Source organism: Sinohyriopsis cumingii, chromosome 5 (assembly GCF_028554795.1).
Source record: "Sinohyriopsis cumingii isolate HCF-2022 chromosome 5, ASM2855479v2, whole genome shotgun sequence".
Taxonomy (NCBI): Eukaryota; Metazoa; Mollusca; class Bivalvia; order Unionida; family Unionidae; genus Sinohyriopsis; species Sinohyriopsis cumingii.
The window spans coordinates 60,699,556-60,713,061 of NC_142965.1; the positions used below are offsets into that span (position 1 = coordinate 60,699,556).

At 34.7% G+C, this 13,506-nt stretch overlaps 1 protein-coding gene across 1 annotated transcript in view; it reads left to right on the forward strand.

The window, feature by feature from the left end:
* Window positions 1-13,506, forward strand: part of LOC149799267 (cadherin-99C-like) — a 218,348-nt gene that overhangs the window by 121,057 nt on the left and 83,785 nt on the right. The gene's annotated exons all lie outside the window — the stretch shown is intronic.

Consider the following 13,506-nt stretch of genomic DNA (forward strand, 5'->3'; position numbering starts at 1 on the left):
CAGGCGCCTTCAAGCAATCTGGTGATATTTTCGTCTCTTTTGCGATATTTTTTTTATCTGACATTAGCGATACACACACAGTAAGGATGCATACGCATGCCGGCATCCGCTACATTTACGGAGTTCGTTGATATATTTTGTTCTGTAAATTTCGCATGATGAAAAAAGAAGGAATGCATTATAACAATGCAAGGTTAGTTTCTTTTATTTTATTTTCAATCAAGTGTTTGTTTATTGTACCGTGCCGGGGCGGGGTGGGATGGGGGGGGGGGCACAAATTCAACACAAAATTAGTTCCTTTCTTATCTGCATGGAATAATGGAGCAAATATGATTGACGATATTGACTGGTAATAACAAGCTTTCAATTTACGCGCGCACACACGAAGACAACTTGAAAAATAGAAACAAACAATAAAATTAACTGGTAACTTCGCACTTGCTCAAGGCTTTGTAGTTACAGTGGGGGGGGTCTGTGCTATTATCTGGTTAGGCATGACTATTTCGCAGAAATACAAACAAATCTTTTGAGATGAGCATAAAATACAATTATTTCTTTTCCTCCATACATTTACGATGCTCTCAAAGGACCCACATATTTAGGTAAAAGTATGACCGTTACCAGGCGTTACCGAGTTGAAAATATGCCGAGTAAACTTACGAATTACGCCACGTACAATGTATAAACAACACTTGGCAACTTTTAATGATAAAAGATGGTGTTTTTATTTATTTACTTATTTATTTAGTTATCAGAACTCTTTCAGAATAACAATGTAACTGCCGATTATACAGCTCGCCTCTAAGAAGATTTTCGTAGTTTCCAACTGCCATGCATAAAATAAGTTTATGCCAAAGTGATCGTGACCTACAAAATGTTGGCCATTGTCACAGGGCATAAAATTCATAAAACAATAAAGAACATTCCTTTTTGTTCTACCAAAGCAGCGGAACCATAATGAGTTGATAAAACACAAGGATATTTGTTGTTATTTTGCAAACCATTGCTAATAAAATCAGCTTCAGAAACTATTATTATTGTCCGCCCTAGAGGAAAGATTTTACAAGGTGGAAATCACTGACTGTCAGTATCCCTGGAATGACAACCAGTATGACAACTATAACTAGTTTGTGCATCAGTAAATAATCTTGAGTAGCCACTGCACCTGAAATGCGTGCAGTCCATTCATCGAATACCTCCTATTCATTCATTGTATAATACACATTTTACTTACTAAGAATACCCTATCACAGTATAAATGTTTAGTCATAAATCGGGAAAGTTTACAACTGTATATGCATATTTATTTCTATTTTAACCGTACTGTCATCAAGGTACTTCTGTGGAGGCTAGTGTGTATATGTCATGATGAAAGCTTATGTCATTAATAGTTTTCTTTCTTTGCTCTTTACAAAAAATCAAAATAATAAGACTTTCGTTATCTTTTGTCAGATTTCATATTTTCTTGAGAATTTTTTTAAAAATGTATCTGGAAAGTAAACATAAAAAATACGATAATTTAAAAAATGAAATTTGGGTCTCCATCTAAAGAATTTATATATTCTTAGTTACTACTCAGTAATTTTTAATTATTCATAAATGATTATAAGATAAATTAGTTTTACAGTGTAAAAGTGCGAGTTTGCTCCATTTACAGAAGGGTTTACTTGCTATTCTCTTTGTATAATTCTCCCAGCTTTAAACTACAGATACAGAACATTACATAAGACAGCGAATTTCAGTCTTAACCTAAAGCTCGAGGCTGGAGAAGAGGTCACTAAATTACCGTTTCCATAGTTACACACTGGTCAGATAGAGCAGTCTCCCGCAGGTATCATTCCCTATAGATGAATTAGAGGCCAAGTAAACTGCCTTCATTTCATGAGCTATACTAGTGTAGTATAGATGAAATAAGTTTTAAATTGCAAAAGTTGTCTCTTTTGTAACCAAAGTGCAAATCAATAAAGAAATATAATGACATGTACAATTATATGAACAGCAATGAAGGATCTTTTCACGAGAGTCGCAAAAGATTGAAACTATTTAACGAATTTCATAAATTTCATTTTAAATAAACTTAAATGTAAGATTATGTTATGTGTATCACATGACAGAAATGATATTCAATAAAAAGCATAAAAATAGGTTACATAATTGACTTTAAATTACATTCGTCATTACACCTTCAATTCATATGTCGTCATGCCGGCATTTGCTGAGTTACTGGGTGTTATTAAACGTATCATATAGTTACGTATGATACTGGAAAATATCATATGGGTATATTAATCTTAAGAGGAGCCACATTGGCTCAGTGGTTAGCGTCTCAGACCTGCGACCGAAAGGATGCAGGTTCAACCCCTGCCATCGGATCAAATCCTCGACCTTATTGGAAAATAATGAGATATCAAGTACATTCTACAGAGACATGGAACCTATTACCTCCACTGAAACGTACGAAATGATCATCTAAATTTGCAACAAGTGATCAGGAGAAGTGCGACCTGTTGAACTCGGAAGTTTGATATGTTACACGTTTAAAAAATTATGATAAACAGTTACCGCATTTTGAAGTTAGAAATGAAACTTTTATTTCTGCCATCATTATATATAAACAAGAAATTATAGATGTAGTAACTAGTCTTGACCTAAACAAAACCGCTGGAACCAATCCAATAAGTAATAAACTTGTACAAGTATAGTTGAAGAAATGTATGTTCCATTGCAAATACATTTAAATAAATCACTCCCAGCCAGCGTGTTCCTAACACAGTGCAAGCTAGCGTATGACATACCGATGTATAAGAAAGGAGATAAAACACTACCGTCTAAATGCAGACTAATTGTTGACTTCAGCTAAATTATATACACTATTCATAAGTCCAACCTTAGAATATACTTCTGGAGTCTGGGATAATTGTTCTATTGAAGATTCGGAAAGATCAGAATAAAGGGGGGAAAATCAGATGGAAGATGCACGGATCGTTCCAGATCTATACCCATTAATTCTTCTAGATAGTCTCTTTATGCGGAAACTGCTTGGTTTGCACAACGAAGGAAAAGGAAGAGATTATGCATTATGTATTCGATTATAAATACTCAAGTACCTAACTATTTAAACGAACTTCTTCCACAAAGGAGATATGAGGCATCTAATTATCGTCTACGTTACTCTCAAAGTATCACACCAATCTCAACCAAACTTTATATTTTCACACGACCTTTTACCATATACGATTCGTCTTTAGAACTCTCTGCCTGATGATATCCGAAATCCTCCAAATCTTTCTATTTTTAAGAAACGTTTCTCTAATTTAACTAACGGGTCATCACACAAGCAGAAAGACATCTTATTGTAGGTGAGTAGTCACGTCACTTTTCAATGATAAATCTAGACTTAACCAAGAAGTGTATTGAAAGGTAGAGCGAAAGAGCTGGGATCTTTGGCATTAGGTAAGGGGCAATAGACAAAGTGTTCAACTTCTTCATTATCATAAGCACATGCACACGTGAAAGAGTTAACTAAATTCACCATGTAAAGGTCGGATTTCAGGAGACTACCTGCTTGTCTAAGTTTAGTATGTAGGATATTAAGGTGACATTTGTCAGTAGCGTAATTTTAGCGTGATGACCCGTTAGTTGAATTAGAAAAACGTTTCTTAAAAACAGAAAGATTTGGAGGATGAGAAACCTATAAACTAATATCAAATGTGTTAACATCGGTGGTTCTTTACAATTGGCATGACTTATTTGGTTATATACAAACCATCAAAAAACGGCAAGGGTAGAAGCGGGTAGCAAAGATATGAAGATCGGTAAGTCGCAAGCAATACCGAGACAAAAAAGGCAACTTTCAAGGTAGCATTTTCACACATTTATATTGACACGGGTCGTTTTAGACTAATGAGAAACCAATGACTGGATATCAAATAGGTCCAAATCTTTGTAGCTTTTTTTACGATTAACATGACATATTTAGCCTTATAGAAAACGATCATGTTGCACGGATATAGGCGCACGGACAGAGAAATGAAGATGTACTTAATAAGATACATACACATAATTTTTACTGTTTTATTGCTTAAGTATATGCTTCATATCACTAGTATCAGCATCGAGGTATGTGATACCATCGCAAAACAGCAATACTAGAGGCACGTAACAAGGATATGAAGATTGGTAATGGTAAAGTCGCAAAGGATACTGGGTAAAATATATAAACTTTTTTAGGTTGCATTTTCACACATTTCTGTAGGCATAGATCAATTTAGACTGATGAGAAACCTACCAAATAATAACAGATTTGTCAAAATCTGTGTGTGCTTACGATTGGTATGACTTATTCGACTCTAAGATAAACGTTCGTGTTGTAAAGATCTACGAGCACTAACATTCAAATGATTATCATCGAATTATATGGTACCATCTCAAAGCGGCAAGGGTAGAGGCACGTAGGTAGAATATAGAATATGATGATCCGTTGATGATCCGTAATATCGCAAGCGACACCAAGTAAAAAATATCAACTTTTTTACTTGCATTTTCACACATTTATATATTTCACAGATCAATTTAGACTGATGAGAAACCTATCAATTGATATCAAATTCGTCTAAATCGCGTTTTTAAAAAATTACTAATGTTATAACTTATTTGCCTATATGGAAAACGCTCATTGAGGAAGACATTGAGCGGACATACAGACACACAAAGATGTACTTTATAAGATGCATACACATATTATATATTGTTGTATAGCTTTCCTTATATGTTTGAGATCTATAACATTAAAATTGAAATATGTGGTACCGTGGCAAACTGCAATGGTAGAGGCACGTATAAGTCGCAACCGATATCGAGTCAAAAATACAAACTATTTTATTTTCATTTTCACACATTTCTGTTGGCACATATCGATTTAGACTGACGAGAAACCTAACAATTGATATCAAATTTTGCTAAATCGGTGTTTATTACTATTGGAATGACTTATTCACCTGTTTGTTAAACGATCGTATAGAAGACATTAGGAGAAAAGACAGACAAATGAAGACGTACTTAATAAGATACACACACATATTATTTACTGTTGTACAGCTTTAATTATATTCTTCAAATTTATAGTATTAGTATCGAAATATGTGGTACAATCGCAAAACGGCAATGGTAGTTTCACGTACCAAGGATATGAAGATCGGTAATGTCGCACCCGATATTCAGTAAAAAGAACAATCTTTTTTATTTTGCATTTTCACACATGTCTATTGGCAGAGATCGACTTAGAATCATGAGAAACGTATCAATTGATATCAAACTTGTCAACATCGTTGGTTGTTTGCGATTGGTATGACTTATTCGCCTATATGGAAAATATTCGGTTAGGAAGGCACTAAACGCAAGGACGTACAAATGAAGACGTACTTCATAAGACGCATACACATTATTTACCGTTGAACAGCTTTTATTATATGTGTCAGGTTTATAGAATTAGCATCGAAAAAATGTGATACGATCGCAAAACGGGAATGGCAGATGGACGTAGCAAGGATACGATGACCGGTAACGTTGCAAGCGATACTGAGTGAAAAATACCAACTTTTCTATTTTGCATTTTCACCCATTTATATTGGCACAGATCTATTTAGACTGATAAAAATTTATCAACTGATATCAAACGTGTCAAAATCGTTCTTTGCGATTGGTATGACTTATTCGCCCATATGGAAAACTTTCGTATAGGTCAGATGTAGGCACACGGAAAGACAGATAAAGACGTGCTTAATAAGATACATACACATATTTTATAATTATGTACAGCTTTAATTCTATGCTTCAGATCTATAGTATTAGCATGGACGTATGTGCTACCATCGCAGAACGGGAACGGTATATGAACGTAGCAAGGATATGAAGATCAGTAAAGTCGAACCCAATATTCAGTAAAAAGTACACTTTTTTGTATTCTGCATGTTCACACATGTCTGTTGGCACAGATCGAGTTTGACAGATGAGAAACCTATATATTAATATGAAATTTGTCAAAATCGGTGTTTATTTACTATTGGTATGACTTATTCGTGTATATCGAAACCGTTCGTAGAGGAAGGCATTGGGCGCACGAACATACATTATGAAGACGTACTTAATAAGAAGATACATAAACATATTATTTACTGTTGTACAGCTTTAATTATATGCTTCAAATCTATAGTATTAGCATCCAAGTAGGTGCTACCATCCCTAAACGGGAAGGATGGAAGCATCAAGGATACGAAGATGGGTAAAATCGCAAGCGACAATGAGTCGCAAATAGCAACTTTTTTATTATTCATTTTCACACATTTTTTTAAATTATTTTTTTTTTTTTTTTTTTTTTTTTTGCACAGATCGATTTAAACTGATGAGAAACCTATAAATTGATATCATATATGTCGAAATCGGTGGTTGTTTACGATTGGTACAACTTATTTACCTATATGGAACATGTTCGTGTAGGAAGGCATTTTGGCGCACGGAAAGACAAATGAAGACGTATTTAATAAGATATATAAACATGTTATGCTGTTGTTTAGTTTTAATTTTATGCTTCAAATCAGTAGTCAGCATCGAAGTATGTTGTAAACTCCCCCTCCCCTTAGTATGCAACTGCAAGCACACTTTGTCAAATGCTAAAAGGCACTAACTTTCTTGAAAATTATAATAATCAAAAAAAATTCCGGATTCGTATATTATAACGTTATAATGCGCTTTCATTTCCGTCAGGTGGGTCTCCAGGTCGAGTTGTTATGAACAACAGGAAACAGTATCGTACATTCTTTGCTAAGCGATCGCTCAGGTGGTGCAGTGTCTGTACAGAGCGTCCGCCTTGGATGCGAGAGGTCGCGGATTCAAACCCCTGCCGAATCACACTAAAGACATAAAAATGGTACTAGCAGCTGCCTCTTTTGGCGCCCATCATTAAGATATTGGTGTGAGGATAATGTGATTGGGTGGGACAAAATGCTGTATGTTTGTGGCATGATGCCACATTGCTAGACATCATTATAAACTGTCACAATGCAGACATGGTAGCGATATGATTGCATTTTTTTTTAAAGCTACGTTAAAAATTACACACACACACACACACACACACACACACACACACACTTTGCTTAGTTATTTGCTATTTGAAGAGATGGAATATTGTTCATATTTCAACCGCTTTTTATTAATGATCATCGATGTGACCAACATATACGATAATAATACTCCCGATGATGATGATGATGGTTGTTGTTCTGATTTCTGTATTACTACTGCTCCATGGGTATATTATATATCGAACTTGAAAACAGAAGCACTACCAGCAATAAAGCAGCTTTGAAAACAAATCGCACTTAATCGATATCAATATATATTGACATCAAAATGAACGTCAAATGCTCTGTGCAACTGTATCGAAATGAACTATTACATGCTGGGTTTTTTTTCTTTTTTTTTTGGGACAGTTTTAGACCGAAAAAAGTAGTACTTCAAGGCTCTGTCTATGGTATAAATATGTTCATGTACACTTTTCCATTGTAACTTTAAGTGTATAGACTGCAAATACGATGAAGCACAAATCGAGGACGTCGAGTGTTAGCATTGGAACAATGTTACTACTTCGGTCGAGAAGGATAACGACCTATATATGTATTCCTGCCCACTACCATGTAGGATGTATCAAACTGTATATTACTCAAGCGCTCTTTGTCGAGCGTGCTGGTGTGTGTGTACAAAAACAAATGGAATATAATAACTTTAACTGAAATATATACAATTAAATTCTATATAAAAGTGATGCGGCACCTGGGAGTAAAGCAAAAATGGAAGAAACAAATTTCCGGATCGCTACTATCAACAGCAATGGGATAGACAAAGCGAAAGCAGACAAAGTAGCCAAAGAAACAAACTTTGGTGTAATAATGATACAAGAAACACACTATAGAATTAAGCCAGAGTTCGAAATTTTAGTAGAAGACAAACTTAACGCAATAAAGATATGCAACAATTTTGCAAATAATGATATTAGAGTTGGTTGCAACAATAATATTTTTAAAAAGCTGGGAAAGGTTTGAGGAGGGGGGAATTTTTTAAGGGACGGTTGCTACGTGTTAAAATGTTTAATTGGCATATTATAAATGTGTACATGCCAGCTAATAGAAATAAGAAACTAATTTTAAAGAAAACTTATACACCTACCTACAACAATATTCGATGGAAAATCTAATCATAGGGGGAGATTTCAACTGGGTAACTATAAATTAAACCAGTCTAGCAGGATTGATAAATTTTACGGAAATTTTTATGATCCATTAATATATATTAATACTACAATAACCAACCAAAAGCTATCAGACCATTTCATGCTCACTATTGACCTAAAAATGAAAAAAATAGAAAAATGTGGGTCAGGACTATGGAAACTAAATAATAAGATTTTAAATGACAAAGAATATGTCGAAATAATAATTAAAAAAAGAAATTGAAACCGTCAAAAATGAAGAAAATATTAATATAATAATTGATTGGGATGTTTTAAAAAACAAAATAAAAGGAATAAATATTCAGTACTCAAATAGAGGGCGGAAAAACCCCAGAAAAAAAAGACAAACACGAACTCAAATTAGAACTAAGCAAAACAACAAACGACGATGGAGAAAGAAAAAAAAAAAAAAAAACGATTGACAGACAAAATTAAAATCGTTGAAGAAGACGAAAATCAGGGGAGAATAATAAGGGCGGGAAAATTTACAAAGATCTACAACGAGGCAAAAAACGTATATAAGTGAGAAGAATTTAGAAAAGGGGGTGATACAATTTTAAACAATATCAAAATAAACAATGTAACCCATACTGTAAAAGAAGATATCCTAAATAATATTTCCAAATATTATAAAGAACTATACACCACACACCACACAGAACATATACTTCAGCACAATCGACAGCTACTTAAAAAATGTCGACTGTGAGATGACATCAGCAGTACATAGAGACCAATGTGATGATGTCATCTCAGATGAAGAAATCACAAAAAGTATATCAACACTCACAAAAGTCACCAGGGAAAGATGGACTCATCGTGGAATTCTACCAAAAGTTCCACGGTGAACTGACGCCGATCTTAAACGCTTTGTATAATAATATAGTTTTAAGTAAAAATAAAATGACTAAATCTATGAGGGAGGGAGTTATCACAATTATATACAAAGGGAAAGGGAATAGAGACGAGATTAAAAACTGGAGGCCTATATCACTTTTAAACACGGACTATAATATTTTAAGTAGGATTTTAACAAATACAGTAAAGGGTAGGATAAACAAGATAATTAATGTAAATCAAACTTGTGGGGGAGGGATATACAAAACAATATTTTAAACATTAAAACTATAATTAACTACATAAATGAAACTGGTATGATGAGTGCTATGGTACTCTTCGACCAGGAGAAAGCTTTCGACTGATTTGAACAAAACTGTATAAAGAATGTTTTTAAAAAATTTGGTTTCGGACCCAATTTCCAAAATGGACCAAAATCCTACACACTGGGATAATTAAACGGGAAATGCACGAAAGAATTTGAAATACAACGATCAGTGATACAAGGATGTCCACTATCAATGCTAGAATACGTAATGGCAATATAAATCCTACGTCACACGATAAGAAACAACCCAGATGTGCAAGCAGGGGCGTATTAACCATTAAGCAGACTAAGCACGTGCATAGGACACCAGGGCCAAAGGGGGCACCACAAAGTTGAGAAAAGGGTGAAAAGAAAGAAAGAAAAAAGAATGAAGATTTGTAAAAAAAACTGATACAACTAGTGCAAATTGATCATGATGTTCTGTTTCTTGATCATGGTACACCCTAGGGTTATCTTCTCAGGTGTACGTGGAAAAGAGGGGCGCGCCAAGATTTGTCAGTGCTTAGGGCACCAGTGAGCCTTAATCCGCCCCTGATTATACAAGGCATACAAATACCAAACCTAAAAAAGAATTAAAAAATGCTCTAACATGCATATGATTGTAACATCTTTAGAAGAGAGGGGAAATGCTATAAGCGTCGGGTTCCAAAATAAACCACAACAAGCACGAAATCTTAAAAATAGTTAACTGGAGGGGCAACCACCCTGGATTATCGCCCCCCCCACACACACACACACACACACTTACTGAGAGACACTGTAAAGGCTCTAGGGGTTTACTTTGGTAATAAAAAAAAGAAGCTGTAGAAAATTATGAACATATTATCAATAAAATAAGAGAAAATGTGAAAATCTGGCCATGGCGCCATTACCTATCATGGAGCGGGCCCAAGTGGCCAAGACTTATTTATACTCAAATATTAACTACATAATTAAATCCATAGATATGGATAATACAATTTTAAACAAAACAGACAACGAAATAATAGATTATATATGGAATCATAAAATGCATCATGTAAAAAAAGAGACATTATATAGGGCCAAAAGTAGAGGGGGCTTGGGGTTGCCGAGCCCTCTACTACTATAATTAACTAACATAATCAATAGATTAAAAAAAAAAATGCACTCAGACCCGGCTACAGCGTGAGAAGCACCGTACATCTACTGGTTCGGCTTCAACTTGAGAAACCGACCAGAGATATACAAAAATAACAAATTAATATAAAAAAATCGAAGTGCCACGCAAACATATGAGAACTAATTTTAAAATATAGAGACAAAACAGATTTATGCAAAATTTAATAAGTAAAAGTCACGCTTGGATTAGGGAGGAGGTAACCAAAAATATAAAATGTAGAGTAGAGCAGGACAACTGAGGGTGTAAATTGGACAAAAAAATTGGAAAAATTGGGGAAAATAAGATCTGTCAAAACACAAAGTATAATTTTTAAATACCTGCACAACACCTGGCTAACAGGCGAAGAAACAATCAAACATCGTATGCTGAGGATAATGCCGAAATGCCCTTTATGTAAAACAGCGAACTTCACCAAACTACATACGATTGTCCAATGTGATAAAACTAAACATAATAGGATAAAGTTAATAATGAAAATTTGCAAAAAATATAAGTATAACAAAAATAACATTTTATTCATAGATTTAGACTACGAAAACAAAATCGTTCTAAAATGTATAGACTATATAGTAACTACGATGATATCCTGTGGACAGGTGATAAAGATTTTTAAATAAGATACGTGGTAAAAATAAGAATATTAACCACAACAAGAACTCAGTACGTCTTACGACGAATAGATACTTACCGTCAGGTTGATATAACGCAATTGATGTTGGAATTGGGGGAGAGAGGGGGAGGGAGGAATAGGTATTACAGACCGAAGGGTCGCGTAGCGCAATTGCGAGCTGATGCCATACCCATACCCCCTCCTCGCACCCCACAACAGCCATATTTCAAAGAAAATTTCAAATTCTATTTCAAATATTTCAAAGAAACCCATATAACTTTTTTTTTTTTAAAAGAGAAAAGGGAAGAAAGGAAGAAAGAAAAAAATAAAAGAATTTTGTAATTTAATGTTTTTTCTTCTTTCTCTGAAAGAAAATTCTAAAGACATATATAGGAAGGGATACAGGGAAAATATAAGGGGGAAGTAAATGGCGATGACATCATGGGGCTAAGTCACAGGGCTCAGTGAAGTGCATAGGCCCATCATGAGTCTTTGAAAACACCCAATGTAGAACATAAACAGACAAAATAAAGACACAAATACATACTGTATAACACTTAGTTTAAAACCCTACTAACTTCTCCCGCACTGCATGGTTGACCACTATAGAATAATGTGGTCTCATAAATACGTTTGGATCTTTCAATAAAGCATAATCAGATAAACTAAATAAAGGAGGCCTAACGCGACCCAGGAAAAACACATAGAGAATAAAGAAGCGTGAACCTTGGATCGAGCGTAACCTACCTATCAACATCTTTAAAGACTATTATGAGGAACGACACATATTATCACTCGAATAATAAAATAGGAAATTATTTTTTTTAAACAAAATCTAAATAGTACACCATTCCATCGTCAAAATTAGAAAACCATAAAACAAATTAAAAGATACAATATAACATCATAAAGGAAGAAATACAACTGGGAAAGATATTTGATCTATACTTGCTGTCTCAAACATAAAGAAAATATAGCATACACACAATATAACACCATTACATATAGCAAACACTGAGACCTAGGCGACATATAGCAAAGGTTACAAAACATTTCAAGGGAATGAACTTCGAGCAAGGTGAGGGAAACCAGACTCGGACGAACAACCCTTTAGATAACACTATGGAAACATAAATACCCCATCAAAAATTCTAAAAACTAAATTTTTTATATAAAATTTTGTTTTAATAAAACGTAGAACACATCTGAGGGGGAAATACACAAATATAAAATACTTTTTATTTTTTGGGGGAAATGGGGGCATCTGTCCGTTGCCCCCCCCCCCAAAAAAAAGTGTGTGTGTGTGTGTGTGTTATTATACCCATTACATTACTTGCAAAATATATATGGTGCTGACATTTTTGGCAAGAGGGAGACCTACCGATATTCTGCATATAATTATTTTAATGTTTTTCAGAGCGAGAGTATTGGGGCCTGATCTGTTCAATATATTTCTCAACTGATACAGCAGGTATAATCAGAGGCGTAGCTGGGGGGGGGGGGGAGGGAAGGGGAGTACATATGTCCCCGGGCGCCAAGGTACAGGGGCGCCAAAATGAGGCTTACAACGTTACATTATAATAAGTAAACAAGGTGTAATATTCAAAAATGTGATTAAACGGGGAGGGGGCTGGGGCGCCAATTTTATAGTTCGTCCCCGGGCGCAAAATATCATAGCTACGCCTCTGGGTATAATAGAGACCCGCCCCCCCCCCCCCCCCCCCGAGTTTGCCACAGAGCGCTCGTGTAATATACGGTTTAATACAAAATACATGATTGTGGGCAGGAATATACAAAATTTGGTCCATATACATGATCGTTGGTATCTATTCAAACGAGGGCCATGAAATACATTAGCAAATTCCTACAGTATTTTAAGGCAGGCGATTACGAATTATTTAAACCACGTTTTTCATCTGTCACAGATTTTATAATCATTTTGAAGTGGCTGCTTTATCTCGAGGAAAACGAGCGGTAAGTGTTATACAAAACAAAATCTTAATAGCAATTTGATCACTTTTGCGTCATTTGACAGTAAGAATAGTAATAAATAGAGGATAATTTCTTTTCCTACGTTAGGCCTAATACCTGGTATGTTTTTTAGTGTGGTACACACACAAAAAACAACCCCAAAACAACACTAACAACATTTTAAAAAACCCACAAAAACGAGTGCCGTGCCGAAGCCACGGGCTAAAATGCTTTATTATCATTTTTTTTTATTTATAGCATCAATCACAAATTGAAATATATACAGTATTAGCGTTGGAAAAGAAAGTTTTCTTTTTGTTATATTTTTTTTT